At 41.7% G+C, this 16,407-nt stretch overlaps 1 protein-coding gene across 1 annotated transcript in view; it reads right to left on the bottom strand.

The window, feature by feature from the left end:
- Positions 1-14,259, bottom strand: part of MTUS2 (microtubule associated scaffold protein 2) — a 249,632-nt gene extending 235,373 nt beyond the window's left edge. Inside the window, exon 1 of the mRNA XM_018071556.3 lies at positions 13,563-14,259. The gene's annotated coding sequence lies outside the window, so the exon portion shown is untranslated. The remainder of the gene's footprint in view (positions 1-13,562) is intronic.
- Positions 14,260-16,407: the final 2,148 nt, after the last annotated feature.

Here is a 16,407-nt window from a genome sequence, read left to right as displayed (position 1 = left end):
CTCTAACAAGTCAGTATTAGTTCTGAAGCGTTACTAATTCTGAATTCCTGGTATTTTGCCACTTTAAATTAGGTACTAGATGAGATTAGATGAGGGGTGGCTTTTCTTCATTGTTTGCTTATTCTTGTGCATTTATGAAAGCAATTTTCTAGTTCTCTAAAAGATCCCAAGTAAAATACTGTAGAAATTGAATACACAAAATGTTACAATAAATAACAGAGAGACACAATGTTATATTTCCTGATAAATAGCTCTCTTATTAGTTGTGCATCCCAAACAAGAATTAATGCAAATCCATTTTCTTCTCTAAGATAGAATTTCATTTACTCCAGTGACCTGAACCATAGAAATGATCATCGATATTTTACCCTGACACCCAGACATCCATTATAGGATCCCATTCAGACACTCTTCTTCCAAGCAAGGAGCTGAGTTCTCTGAATCAATCAGTCTCTGTTTACTTATGTCTTTCCCCATCTATAATAGCAGTGATTTAGTAAATCCCTCCGAAAATTAAATCTCAATATTAAATGCAGAACTTCAACATGTGAGCTGGCAGAATTCATCAGTGACATACGGATATTCCCCAGCTACAGGAAACAGGAATTTATTCATCTCAGGTTTAGTGCTGGAAGTGTTTCCCCAGCACACAGGCTGCTTAGCTCTGCTGAAGTATATGGTGCACACCTTACATCTCTATAATAAAACATACTCCTACAAACTAAAGAGTTTCAGTTCCTGGTTCTGGCTGGAACTATACACCTTACACAACTCAGTGAGGACAGTCATTTTCTGAATGAAATGTTTGCAGCTGACTGCAGCAAAAAACTCAAGACATGCTCATTTGAAAACAACTGTTCCACCCTGCAGTTTGAGTATAAAACACATTGAGACTGGATGTGGCACTTAATGTCATGATCTAGTAACCACAGTGGTAGTGGATCAAGGGTTGGACTTGATCTCGGAGGTCCTTTCCAACTCGGTTAATTCTATGATTCTATGAACTAAGAAGAAGGGCTCTAACACAGACATCAAACTACTTTTGTTGCCCTTATCCCAGGGCAAAGGTAGGTATAGCCCAAAATAAGGACTCAGCACTCTGCTTACCTGAAGTAGGAGCTGAGGACTCAGCTGACTTCTCGTAACAAGTGCAGCTCACTAATTCTGACTGAACACAAAGGAGATGGGCAAGACTAATTTGGCGGGGGGGAGGGAATGAAAGGATCCTCAAGGAGCAACAACGATTGCTGAATGATATGTTAGTGTTTTTCTTAAAGGACTTTGCTCCAGGAGACATGAGACTGAATAAGAATGAAAGCGTTCACTTAAAAGAAATAGATTTCTATCTGCCATGTCTGCAGAGAAAAGCTCCCCAGAGCTCTGAAACCCTCTTGTTTCAGCATGTCACCATCCTAATAAAAATTGCTAATATCACAGCCTAGCTTAAAAATTATGATTTACTAATTTTTAATCCCACACTTTGGCTCAGGGTTGGGTTCTTTAACTGCTCTCTCTTTGGGTATACAAGAATCATATTTTTGATTTCTTCACCATGAGGACTAGACTTTTGGTTTCTGTTGTCAGTGAAAGTTGTGATCTTGGTACCTATATGTGGTTGCAGAAGGGACCACATCAAACTTTGCAGGACTTGCAGAAAAAACACAAGATCTGCTCAAGTTACCACTGTCCTGGTGGAAAAAGGTGAAGGGTTGCAGCCATTCACGGACACAAGTAAACTCTTGTCTGGCTTTTCTCATTTACTTATTTTAAGAAAGAGGATTAGGTGGAAATTTGTGACGATCAGAAAATTTTGGACTATTTCTTTAGCTCAACCAACATCTATCCAAAATCTGAAAGCAAATGCTAAAATCTCACTACACCTAGAGCCAGGTTTCCCTTTTGTTAGAATTTGTGTCACTCTGTTCAAATACACACATGGCACCTTGACTTGACATTACCCAGTCACGATCCCAAACTTCATACTAAAATAATTCATCAGTAATGCTTCAGAAAGTCAAATAGCAAGCCACCCCAATTATCTTTAATAAAAACTTTGTGGTTTATTTTAGAAAAAAAGTTCAAGTTTTCCACTCTGGCAAAAGAATCTGAAATATTTCAAGACACTAACAAGCTCCCTGTAATTCTGTGGAGAAAGAAGAGACATTTTTAGAGCAGTTCACTTGGTTTAGAAACACATGATAAGACCTGGAATAGCAGGTACAGATACCCAAATGCTGTCTAAGTGGAATTAGCACAAGTGTTCAAGAGGACTGTGATCCAAGAAGTCCAGATCAATGAAGGAGTGGGCAACAGCCCACCACGCAACACTTGGGTTTCTGCTAAACATTTTCTTGACTGCTCATAATCTTGTCCTCTTGAGCATTGAGAAACTGTTCATGTACCTATCTGTCTCCCACAGTAAGGACACAAGCCTGGCAGCTCTGTAAGTCTTTTAAGGCCTCACTTAGGTCCTAAGGGCTTGATTTGCTAATTTTGTTCAGATCCTAATATCCTAACCACGCTCAGGGCAGAGCTTTAGGATTTGCTATGGTTTTAGGGATCTCTGCTGTGAGCAATCGCATCCCTTGATTCAAACCCTGAGGTTAAAACCTCTGTTTTTCAAATTAAGAATCTCTTAAACTTAATTATAGCAGCTCTAAAAACCTTAGACCTTCTATGGAAATGCATGCGGACCTTAATCTTTTCACAGGATCTGTTCTGCAGTCAGTGTACCACAAAGCACACAGAGGAAAGGAGCCATGCATGCAGCACCCCCTAAAAGAATCATTGGGGAGCTCATCCATCCCACCCAGGTCACTGCCAAAGATCTCCTTGTTCCTCCTGGCTTCCTTGTGCGGTGAAACTTGTCAAGAGCCCACCAAAAAGTCAAACCTACACCCCATGCCTCAAGGCCACCAAGACCACTAGGACTCTCCACAGGCACAGGACCTAATCCTGCCCTGGCTGGAAATAAGAACGACCAGCTGCACACCATGGAAAGCAAACTCTGCAGCCAGTTTTTGCCAGTGCTGCTTCCATTTGCTGACTCCCCTACTCTGAAACAGGAATTCCCTACAGAGGAAAGCACTGGAGCAGCCTGGGCAGGTCCGAGCACTGTGGCAGCCTCTTCTTTCAATGGTAGCAAAGGGTACAGTCCACATAACATGCAACTTTTCCTTCTGCTTTATCATCAGAGAAGTTTTGCTGTGTTAATATATTTTATCCACCTTTCTTCAGCACAAACAGACACAAAAAAACCATGATTGGATAGTTCTAATTCCTCCATTTACATTTCTTTATTAATGCTCTATTCTGTGCAGTAAACTGCTGCTGAAAATCCTCCTGGCAAACAATACAGGATCAAATTGAAGAGCAGAATTCTGCATGACTTATTACTAAACAATGAATGGTGAGGCTAAACAACAACTCAGGAAATTATGCAAGTAGTAAGTATACATTCAAAACTACCCCCTATAAGCAATCCCCAGAACACTCTATAAAACAGGTTTTAAATGCAATATAATAGCTGCTGTGCTATCCAACTGTCTGGATATAAGCTCATCAAAAAAAGTAAGATAAACCTTACCATTCTTTTCAATCCAACACGGTCATAGAAAATAAATCTTAGATAGCAATAATTTGAAACAATATACAAAAATATCCCCAGAACAAAACAAAAAACCAACAAGAACAACAAAAAACCCACAAACATAAAAATTTAAATACATCATAGAAAGTCTGAGATGTTTTCTGTTGTTTACAGCCAATTGCCAAAAATTCTTAGCACTGAACTCCTCATCAGTAAAGAATACACACAAGAATCAAACCCAGCCTGCCCTTTGTTCACACCACACAAACACAGCACTCCTCTCTGGGATGTGATGCTTACCAGTTTCTAAGCAGGACTACACACCTCCTTCAACGGTGTCCTCATAAAATAGACTTTCTTTTGCAGCTGTGTAAACTACAAATGACAACCGAGTAGAGTTTACTTCAAGCAGCAATAGTAGTAAGGGGCTGTGAGTGCAGCCAGTAGCAACCAGCACCGATCCCACTCAGCTCAGCTGTTTAACAGAACCAAAATGCAGAGTGCATATGTGTCCTGTGCAGACAGAAGACGTTTCCCTGGTAATTAGCACTGGAGCCTTCTACCTGGGGAGGCACTAAACTGCACTCATCATGAAAAATTAAACATCACTGATTGAAACAGAAGCATTTGTTCTCAGTGTCACGCTCTGGCACCATAACAGGAGATGAGAGATTCAGTATCAAATAGTGATTGCAAGAGACAGTGAAGGCAAACTAGTCAGAAATCCCAGCTTAGCATGCTTAGTATTACATCGGTGACAAGCCAAGGATTTTGTTCTCAGATCTGTTTGTTAGAAGCAGTTTTGTGCATTCAGCAAAGGAATCAGAAGGGAATAGCAATTACAGCCGCAGCTGAGCTTTTTATACCATCACACCAGTGCAGCCCATTTCCCAGCAGGATGCTCCTATTGGGAAAACCTGATATCTACTTGACATTATTTTTCTTCCCATGGCAGTTCAAGCAATAGAATGTTTCTAAGCAAAACTGTAATGATTCGATAGAGAAATGAAATGTTCCACCCATAGAGGGACAAAATGTTACCTCACCAGAGCCAGCAGCATTAGTGGATTTATTGCATGTTATCCCAGAGTGGTTATTTTTCCTCCCAGTTTTAATTTTTTTAGCACGTAGTGGTTCCTTGATACAAGAACAATTTGCATAACCAAGCAGAGACTCATTTTGAAGCACACTTACAACAGCATCCAAATGCCATGCTGTACAGCTCAACAGAGTCAGGAAGGTTTCAGTCTTGCCATTAAACCTTAATACTTCCTGAGGGCTGTGTAGTCTTAATTTTATCCCGTGTTTTTGCCACAGCACTGTGTGTAGTGTCATTTCAGTACAGATCAGATTAAAAACTGCACAGATTTATCTGATCTGTTCCTCTATCAAAGTTTTTGAATTCCCTTTTCTCTGGAAACCCAGAGGAAAAAGATAAATAAAAAGCCAAATTTCAGTTTTCTTCCTCACAGCCGCTTGAAATACACTGTCTTTTTTTCTTTTTCCTTTGTTATTCTTTAATTTCCCTATGGAGATATGGTAGGACACCACTGCTTTACCTGTGCAGATGACTTTTTAACAAATCATTTTAAGAGAACACACTGTACCATATTTGTCCATCTCATAGTGGAAAGCAGGTTAACAATGCTGTTTTGCTATATCAGTCTGTAACTCCAAGTTCTGTAGTAAAAGTACCAAACAAACAGTTGATGAGGGTATTGCAGTATTCACTTAAAAAAAACTATACATGCATAATTGGGGATAGAGCTTCTGGATTATCTTGGCTTTTATGTAGCTCTTTGTTTATGTTTGCAATCCACCCTATGGTCTGCATCCTTTCTTGTTTAGACAGGTTCTGTGATGGTCTTCAATGATATGTTTTCCTTATGCTTCTTTTTCCTCTTTAATTATTCAGTGTCAGAATTAATAAACAACTTAGAAAACGAAAATGTCACAGCTTAGTGCAGAGTACATCAATTCATAAAGTAGGATGCAGGACAATTTAAAGGTACATTTCTCAGTGGCAAGAAAGCTGATCCTCTTCCAGCTGGAATACAAAGCAACATCCAATTGACTGCAATGAGAGCCAGTTAGCTTAAAAGATTCTCATGATTTTACAAATTAAGACAAGCTGTTTTTCATAAACAGTGACAGAAGTTGTAGTTTAAGCATCATTTAAGAGCTATGAAGTGCATGATATGCTCAAAGGGATTAAATTTACTTTAAAAAAGCAATTTGCAGATCTCACGAAAAATGTTATAACAGTTTGATCCAAACCTGCATGCAATCAAAGCTACGAAAACCTGCTAATCTCCCCCCTTCATTCAACCTGTCCTATAATGAAATACCCTGGGGAACCAAACAGGCCAGAGGAAATAACTTTTAGATTTTTTAACTCTTTGAAGTACTTACTTTGAGTATAAGCAGAATGAGGGATAGAAGCTTTAGAGATCGAAGTGTAGTTCAGGTTTAGCTTTATCAACTGGATTTGAGGAAATCACTGAGATCTGATTGAAGAAAGATACTCTTATCAACTGGCTTCTACCACAGTTTTTTTCCACGTGCAAGAATGCAATAATAATGCTTACAAAAGTATCCAAGGGGTTCTGAAAAAAAACTAGCACAATACAAAAACTCCTGATATGCCCTTTGTAGAAGCAGAGAGAAACAAAAGAAGGTAAAAACTGTCACTGTGGCTCCTCATAGCCTCTCCAATCTTGATGTAGAGCTGTCCCTGTTTCCTTCTTATAGTCCTCAAAATCTTTTTTCACTGCAATTGCTTTCAGCCACCCAGCAGAGAAGCAGGATGGGGGATACTTTCAGAAGTGTCCCAATCTCAGCTTGGGGACATGGATCTGATGCAGGGGGCAAAGCCCAGACAGTGCAAGTCCAAAACTACATTTTCTTCCCAGAGACATCCAAAGCAACACACACTAACTATGCATATTAGAAAACCACTCCTTCTGAGGGATGGATGGCAAATTATGCATTATATTAACAAGAAGAACCACAGCTCAGCAAAACAAGTGTTTCTTAACAACTCTATTCCTCTCCAGCTGAATTCTGGTGGACTATGTCCAATGTACTCCTGCTACTAGAAATATAAGTTTCCTTCTAGGAACAGGCCAGGCATTTTAGGCCCAACTGAAAAAAAATATTATTTCCTCCTCTTAACTACTTGCTGTGTTTAAACTTACCCCTTGAAACATGCATCTTTTACTTTTTTTGCCATCCCCAAATACCCCCTCATTTTCAGTTGCTCACAGGCAGACAGTCAAGTGCTGTAGATTTCATACAAAGATACAGCAAGAAATGGACACCATCTCAAAGAGTTTATAGCAGGATGAGATAAAAAGAAGTGTGGGGAAAATCCAAAGTCATGTGGAAGAAAGAGAGCAGCAAAAAGCTTCATCACAGGTCACTGGACAGATAAATAACAACGAGGGAAGCACTGATGGTCTCCTGATGCTCAGTTTAGTGCTCTGTTTACTAGAAGTTCCTCATTTTAAGTACTCCACCCTTCTACTATAAACAAACCCTAAGTATGTTAGGTGGTTGAGAGTAGGCTGTATGTTCACTTTAAGAAATCTAGAATTTTGAACACAATGATGCACTAAAATGTAATTCTCCAAGGCATCTATGAAAACCTATGCTCTTTGTGGCTGGGAAAGGATTTACAGAAAGACACACATTAGGTATGTGCAAAAGCATTTTCTAAGACAACAAAACATATATGATGTGATTCTTGGGGTGTCCTGTGCAGGGCCAGGAGTTGGACTCAGTTATCCCGATGGTTCCCTTCCAACTCAGTATATTCTATGAAAACATATATCGTATTTTAACTGAGAAAACACAGAATCAAAGTTAAACTGGAAATTATTTTAACCCATCCTGACTCTGATCCTAATCAGTGGCAGATAAATTAAATATAGAAGTTTAATCCATGAAGGCATATAGATATTTGATCAGGCAAAGTGTATCAACTGGTAAAAATTAATTCGGACATCAAAACCTGTATTGACTGCTGTCGCTCTGCTTGCCCAGTTTAACTAATGTGGCCTAAGGTATCTGTGTTTCAGTGAGGGTGGCTCTGTGAAGGGGCTGTTCCCCTTTCCTTTTCTGCTGTTTCCTCCCCATTTAACAGGACTCCATGGTGGTACCCTTCTGCCTGCACATACTATGCCTGCCCACCCACTTTTCTTGTGCTTAATTCCATTTCTATCTTGAGCTCCAGCAGGAGCTAGGACTGAACACTGGGATGGGTGTTAGATACCAAACAAAGCAAGTTGCTGCAGGTGGAGGCACTCATGGCAGCTCACTGTGGTGACAGGCCAGATACTGCCCTTCAATGAGACTTCAGTGCCAGCAGGGTTCCGGGGGCACTTGTGCCAGGAGAAAAGCAAGGTTTTGGTTGCTCCTTTCCTGAGGTTCTTGAATAAACAGTGCTGTTTGCTAGTGTCATGCTCTGTCTAGCACAGTCAAGGAGTTAATTATCCAGTATTGAGACAGTGATTAGAGGCTGACAACTTGAACCTCTTCTTCTTAGCAACGCTGTTTACATATTTTCAGGTCATTTCCACAGATCTGTGCATTTACAATTGTCTTATTTGAGCCTTGCAGATAGAAAATCTAGTACTTCTAGTTTACCAGCTATAAAATTCTCTCTGTTCTCGGCAGAGTTTGCAATGCCTCCCAGTCCAGTACTACCTTCAAATTCAATTGATTTTTGAATTCACAAACCAAACTGAATATGAACTCCTGTGGGAACCCAATGGACACTACGTCCCAATTTAAAGTATGACCATCTGTCATTACCATTTATGCCACATTCGGTATGTCTGATATCACTTGGGCCCAAGAAAATCTGTTTGGTAGAAGGTGTTCCTACCCATGGCAGGAGGGATGGGAAACAGATGATCTTTAAGGTTCCTTCCAGCACGAACTATTTTATGTTTCTATGAACTGTATCTATATAAGGTCAAAATTAATAATGCCAGCTTTAAAAAATCACTTTTAGATTCTGTTATTCTCCTTTTTTGAACCACATGTACGTTTCTCATAATTTCATTACCCTCAAGATAACTTATGATTTTTCTCTTAAGAGAGTTTAACAATTACTTTACTATAGTCTGGATTTATATTATCTAATGGAATATGTCAGAATAATTCTTTTAAATCATTGCAATATTGCCCTTCTCAAATGGAAGATAATTCCAAAATTCTCATGACTGCTAAACAAATTTGCAGTGATTTAGTAAATGTGTAGATAATTCCCTATTTCATAGATCCTGTCCCTCAGACTTGCAGGGCACCTCCAGCTGTCTCTGACTCTCTCACCAGTGTAACTGTTCATTTAGCATTTCATTTATCCGCTATCCATGCACATTAGGTGATATCTTGTTGGATTTTTCTTCCACCATAGAAAGTATAGATGAACAAGGAAAAGTAGGAGAGAGAAATATGCTACAATGAAAGGGCTGAAATGCAACATATTTTGAAGTCTTACTGCATTCTTTTCTGGGCTACGCAGAGTAAATGTGAATGACCTATATACTGTGCATACACACGAACTTATCAATTGGGTTAGAAAGGTTACATCTACAGTGGCTCAGCTCCAAAGCAGTTCAAATAGAGTCCTCACAAAAAAAATCTCAGCCTTGCCTATCCACATTAAACCAGAACCACTGCTGTTCCATAGTTCAAGATTCTTTTCTCTCTTGGTATTTGCTTCAGTGCTGGACCCAATGCTTGTCATTCAAGTAAGGGGAGATCTTTGCAGATATGAAATGCAAATGCTTTTTACATTTTTTTTTGGACCAGCACTTTCACTTCAATTTGTCTGCTTGGTTAATGAATGGTTTAACTCTACAATGATAGTGACCCTGAAAACAGTCTATAAAGTTTCATTCTGTCCATTAAGATTAGACTCATGTTTCTTCTACTGGCCTTCAGTGTTGCACCAAAATAAAACAGATTTGGTGTTGCTACTACATTTGCCATAAAAGCATAAAACATCATGCAAAGACTAAGCATTCAACATCATAAAGCAGGATGCATAATTACACAGCAGCTGCTCACTGGCTCTGCAGATTTAACCCTGTGAGTAGAATTTGGCCTGATGATTTAGAATGGGATTCAAACAGATGCCCACACTTCTCAAATGGCTAAGACTTAGTTTAATGTTAAAGCAGAATGTGAGCTAGATCCGTATCATCATAACTCTGTAATTTATTTTGTCTAGGACGTGCAGCTATAAGAAATACTGCTCCAGTGTCAACTCCCTTTTATTTCAAACCAGCTTTTTTTGTTACCTCCACTCTTGAGGTCAAGCAGAGCTGTACAGAAACACCACCTGCACAGATCCCCACCCAGACCAGAAGATGCTCTGGGAATCCAGATAATGAGGGATATATGTATCCCTCAGCATATAAGGGTGTCAAAGTTTTTTGGCACTGGCAAAAAATTCCTGTGAATAGCTTTTCTGAATTTAAATGCCTGCTTCCCCCTTGAATGCCAAACATGCATCTCTAGCTCTTCTACTGGTATCTTGCAGTGAGGCATAGCATTGCAAGAGGCCAGAACCATGAAAATGAGCAAAAATTAGCATCTATCTTCAAATAAGGTTTTTTAGCCCTTTATATGATTAGCCCTAGCTCTCCTAAAGCTCTCTCACCAAAAGTAGTTTTTGAAAGTGCGACAGGGTTGTTTGAAAATCTCAGATACTACTAAGGTCAGGGACACTGCTGTAAGGGAGCTGAAAGCTTTACAAGGAAACCACAGGAGCACTGGGAGGAAAGTGCTTTAAATACATAGTCCTGTTTTCAGCTACCAGCATGAGCATCCTTGGGGAGAACAAGTAGTTTCCTTTGCAAGAGCTGTCCCAAACAGCCCATAACCTGCTCCAGCACTGACCCTCCCACAGGGAAGAGGGCACCTGCAGGATGTCTCCGTCTGGCTCACAACCATCTCCTGCACCAACAATGTAGAGGAGTCTGTTCGACGGGCAGCTGGATTAGGTGACCTCCAGCACTCCCTCCCAGGCAACACTATGCCATGGATCCTAAAACAGCTGGAAATAATCTTGTTGTGTCAAACAATGTTGTCTTATTCAATACATGGTAAAAAAAGGGAGCTGGAGCCAAGCCTCCTTCAGTGTGTATAGATTACACACATATACACATATATGTATGTTCAACACTTGCACCACCACCCTGTTACCTCACTGAGTGGGGAGAATGGGAGAAGGAAGCACTGATCTCAATAGCAGAACCTGGGATCCATCAGATCCCAGGATGAAGACACCTGGGTAAGTTGGGTAGCACACTATTGCCAGATAATGGCAACAACCTTTTTAATGTATTAAAAATTCATCCAGAAAGGTGATAAAGGAGATTTTTTGGAGGAAAGGAAAGATCAAAATAATAATAGTTTCAAAGCACTGTACTTATTTTAGACATTCTTACAGCATGTTTCCATAGGAACTAGAATGCAAAGAAGCACACTGCAGCAGTGTTCACAAATGTTGTGTGGTTTAGTGGCTTGTAAAGGATCGGTTAAGGCCACCATGACCACTCTGACAGTGCCGAGCACCTGCTGCCCTTGCTGCACAACAGGATCTTAGCTATGATGTTTTGCAAAATGTAGGAAAAGAACCATTTTTCCTGTATTTTTTTCCTCTCATCCTGCAGATATGGATGATTTCACATCCTCACACAGCCACTTTACCGAGCACTGCCCATCCAGACCCACTTCATGTAGGGTGTGAGAACAGCAGTGTTTAACCCAGATATTTCACAAATCTGTGTGGGAGGGGTTGTTTGGTTGCTGGGGAGGTGGAGTGTCCTAAGGAGTAGCACATGGGCCTGGCTTTTGTATCCAGCTTTGGTACCCACCTGCTGAGTGACCTTGTGTAAGTCACGTCAGGTGAGATCTGCTCCATCTGTCAGCTGCCTGAAATGCATCTAGCCCAGCTCAGCACGTAAGTGCTTCCCTGGCCAACAGGACAGCAGGACAGTGTCTATCCTGCCGAAGACACACCATGGACAGGTCTCTCGTTCCCAAAGCACCCACGCACAGTCACCCCTACACCCACCTAGTCACATCCATACACTAAGCCCTTTGCCCACACGTCAATGTGCCTCGCGGCAAGTGATTATTTTCTTCATTCAAAATTATCTGATACAAAGCGAGGTCTGTGTCACAGCACACCAGAGCAGCATTTAACTGCTTGAAGTGTGTATTGCATGCCTTGGAGCAAGGCATGGGCATGAGGGTAGTTTTGGTAACCCTGCTACTGGGACAGCACTGGAGGACATTTACGATGCAGGGAACCGGGCGCGGTGCAGCGTCACCCTTCACTCCTCCTGTGTCAACCCCCTTAGTAAGCTGTCCTCAATACTAAAATGGGCTCTTTCTCAGGCAGAAACAATTAGTTGTCTCCAAAAGACAAGTGTTTGAAGTAAAGAACTCAGCCTATCAAATCTGGGAGACACGGACCTGGGACTGAACAGGGGAATTAAGCTATTTAGCTGCTTAGACACCATGTACTCAAAGAGGACAAAGCTGCTCCAGAGTGTAATGAACTGTGCACCTCTCCCTTTGAAGTGGTGTGAGCCTGAACGACCTGTTTAACTTTAGATGGTGAAAATGAGACAAAATTACTCCCACCTCTTGTGCTGTCATTCCTGAAAGCATGCAGCAGTGCAGTGACAGCAATCTCTCATTTTTAAAGGACTTTCTCACCAACTTATGAGAAGGGCTGGGTACTAGTTGCTTGTACTTACAGATTGAGAAAAAAATAGAACTTTGTTACTTACGGATTTTAAAACCCCTTAATATACATATATATGGAAACCTGCCTGACTCACACAAGTAAAGGTGGATAATTTTCAAAAATCAGGGTAAAACACATTCTTCCTTGGACCTGCCAAGTTTAACTTCATATTCCAGTAAGAAACTAAGCCAAAAAGCTGGCCAAACACCTCTATCTAGAAATATCATCCAGATCACAGGTAACAGGGCAAAGCAATCTCAGCTCAAACACTCAATCACTTTTAATCACTTACAAATATCTTTATGCTATTGTGGAAGTACTAAAAACTTTTCTTTTTGAAGTTACATTTTGTAAATCAGGGGTTCCGTATAGCACAGAGGTATTTTACAAACAGCATAAGAAACATATCAATCTATATACTTAGATTCTCCACATACTTCAGTGTTTCTTACTCATCAAAGCAACTTCTGCTGTACATAGTGCCATAAGAATTCACATTTAATTACAGATTTGATAAAGAAATATAGATATAGGATGTCTGAAACATGTCGTATTTCAAATGTTACGATGACAGTCTCAGTCAGTGGAAGGACAGAAGAAAAGGGGAGCCCTGACAGCCTCACACTGAAATTCAGTATTTAAAACCTGATTATTTGAAAGAAGAACATTCTGATTATTTAATCTCTTTTCATACCTCTCCAATAAAGCCACTTTTGCTTTAAAACTGTATCCCATTATGTCTACACCTTTTATTTTGAGGATCAGAAGCAGTATGTTACAAATACACATATTATCTGTGCTCCAATGCCTCTACAGTCATACACTGAAGTGGCAGAAGACAAGCTGTAATGCCAATTTTCCAATCCAAGTGAATTTACTGGCCCAAATCAGTGCTGCAACAGAGATGCAAAAGCAGGATATAAGTTTTGCACACCTGCACGTATTTGCACAACTCCAGATGCAAACACTGACATTCCCAGCTGGGAACAAAGTCACAAGCCACAGTCAGGTGTACTAAACACAGAGAGCAGTCTACTTCACAGCCCAAATTAAATAAAACAACACATATAGCATACAGACAGCATATAGTATATAGATATTAGAATTTCTGATACTGTTATTTTTACACTAGGTAACTCAGACTATAATAAAGAAGAGTACAGCGTTCTGCATTGGACAGGCCAGCTGCTGTGAACTCACCCAAGCACTCAGCTTTCTGTTCTGGATCCCCTTGCAGGCAAGTCAGATTCAGGTCTTCTCTCTTGCATCCAAATTTTGTCTGTTTTTACCCAAGACCACATCTCACTCCAGGAAACCATTGCTTTCAAAGGGAGCACCAACGTCCAGGGCAGTGAGTGAACCCGGCTAGGGCCAGGCTACAGGACCTCCCTAGGGGCTAAGAACAAGCAGGGATCTGCCAGGCTGGCCACCCACTCCTGAAAGCATTTCTCCAGCTTAGCTTTCCCACTGTAAATTCTTGATGCAGAGAAACAATTAAAAAAAAGCCATCCAGTCATTTATCCTCCAGGCTGGAGAGAAAGGAGGCTGCCACAGCAGTGCCTGTTTTGAATGCTTGGCAGGTACACAGGCACAAGGGGGATGATGCTATAGATAAGCATAGACAGAAATAGCTAGAAGGATGAGCTGGCTCGGGGTAGCAGTGGTGAAAGGCAGCAATCTCCCTTCTCCCATGATTGCACCAAAACTAGCAGCTGACCTGCAGACTCACCAAAAGTGCTGGCAGCAGAGGGTCCCCCCAGGCTCTGAACTTCACACCGGAAATATCCCCCTCGCACAGATTCCCTTCCCCATCTTGGGTTCGTGCTTTGAGGGCTGCATCTTCTCAGCCTGCTTCTGACTCAGAGCACAAAACCTGCTTGCTGCCTCTCCGCGGTTTTGGTGCTGTTCCCAGAATCCTGCCAGGAAGCTGCAGCTCACAGATCCCCCTGCGCCAGCAGGAAAATCCAGTAACTATGGCTCAGAAAATACTGCCGATGCACCAACCTGAAGTATCTGGACAGCCACCTCATCTCTCCCCCAGGAGCAGCCTCACACAGTTCTCCCTACTGCTCTTACCAGCCCACAAAAAGACAAGCACAGAGGTGTCACCTGGCACTTATGCAACTCAGCTGCAAAAATACAAAACAGTTAAATGTAAGAGTTTTACCCAGCTGCCACCATTTAATAACCCTTTGTTTCCCCCCTTTCTCTCTGTATGGAAACAAAGTCTAATTTCTTCTAAAATTGGAGAACAGTCTCACCTGACTGTACCTGCACTGGGAAACAAGAAGGATTAAAAATCCTGCTTTTTAAAGCTGCTTGAGCAGAAAAGGATTAGCAAGTGCCTCCTCTACTCTGTGCAGTATCAATCCCCAGGAACCCAGATCTTTGGTTGTCGGTACAATGAAACAACCCTGAGAACCCCAAGGCTTGAAAAGGGTTGAGATGGGGAAGGACACTGAGCTCAGCTAGAGGTGACAGTCTGGGAAAGCAGATTCAATCTGAGAAAAAAGGTGCAAAAAATATATGAAGGGAAGTAAAGAGAGTCATGAGCATCACTGCTGTGGTTTCACTAGTGGGGAGCAACAGTGGTGAGGGCATAACATGGTGCGCATCTGAGAGGAGACAGACCACAGAAGACCTGGACTTGGTCACAGACAAGTGAAATTATGTGATAAAGCAGAATTCATGAGCAGGGCAGACAGCCAGGCATGTGGGAGCACAACAGAAGGAAGGAACAGGCATGGGAAGAAAGATGTCATGAGAAAAGGGAGGAGAAGAATGATCTGAGACACAAATGAAAAACTCAGTGCTTAGAAAAACATTGGGAAAAAAATGAGGAAAAGTAAATCACAAACTAACACTAACCCCATTTTAAATGAAATTGTGCAGGATCTGCTGCTCCCATTGGATCACTCCAAATCTATGCGGTTTGATGGGATTAATCCCAGAATCCTCAAAGAGCTGGCTGATATCATCGCAGAACCTCTCGATTTTTGAGTGGTCTTGGGAATCCAAAGAGGTCCCAGCTGAGTGGAAGCTAGTGAACGTTGTCCCAGTTTTCAAGAAGGGCAAGAAGAAGGACCCTGGAAAGTACAGGCCTGTCAGTATCACTTCAGTTCCTGGTAAAGTTATGGAGAAGATTATTCTGGGAGGTATTGAAAGACAACACAGTCATCAGTCACAGCCAGCACAGCTTCATGAGGCAACCCTCATAGCTGATCAAGGAAAGCCAGTTGATTTAATCTTTTTGGATTTCAGCAAAGCTTTCAATATTGTCTCTCAGGGGATCCTTCTGGACAAAATGTTCAGCACACAGCTGGATGAACACATCATGAGGTGTGTGAGTAATTGGGTCAAGCACAGAGGGTAATAGTGAATGGGGTAACATCAGACTGGAGACCTGTCACTAGTGGGGTTTCACAGGGCTCCATCTTGGGCCCTGTGCTCTTCAACATTTTCATAAATTACCTGGACACAGGACTGGAAAGGATACTAAGCAAGTTTGCAGACGATACAAAACTAGGAGGAGCTGTTGACTCCCTCAAAGGCAAGGAGGCCCTGCAGAGAGATCTCATCAAATTAGAGGACTGGGCAGTCACCAACTATATGAAGGTCAACAAGGGGAAGCGCTGGATTCTGCACCTGGGATGGGACAACCCTGGATGTTTGTACAGGCTGGGGAATGAGATGCTGGAAAGCAGCATCATGGAAAGGGACCTGGGGATCCTGGTTGATGGCAAGTTGAATATGAGTCAGCAGTGCCCTGGCAGCCAGGAGGGCCAACTGCGTCCTGAGGAGCATCAGGCAAAGCATCACCAGCTGGTCAAGGGAGGTCATTGTCCCGCTCTGCTCTGCACTGAGGCGGCCTCACCTGGAATATTGTGTGCAGTTTTGGGCACTGCAATATAAGAAAGATATTAAGGTCTTAGAGAGCATCTAAAGGAGGGCAGTGAAGATGGCCTTGAGGGGAAGCCGTGTGAGAAGCAGCTGAGGTCACTTGGTTGGGTAAGCCTAGAGAAGAGGAGACCTCATTGCAGTCTGC

The sequence above is a fragment of the Manacus vitellinus genome, unplaced genomic scaffold, assembly GCF_001715985.3.
Source record: "Manacus vitellinus isolate BGI_N305 unplaced genomic scaffold, ASM171598v3 scaffold_2_pilon, whole genome shotgun sequence".
Classification (NCBI taxonomy): Eukaryota; Metazoa; Chordata; class Aves; order Passeriformes; family Pipridae; genus Manacus; species Manacus vitellinus.
Note: the sequence above shows the minus strand (reverse complement) of the source record. Positions and strands in the feature narration are given on the sequence as shown.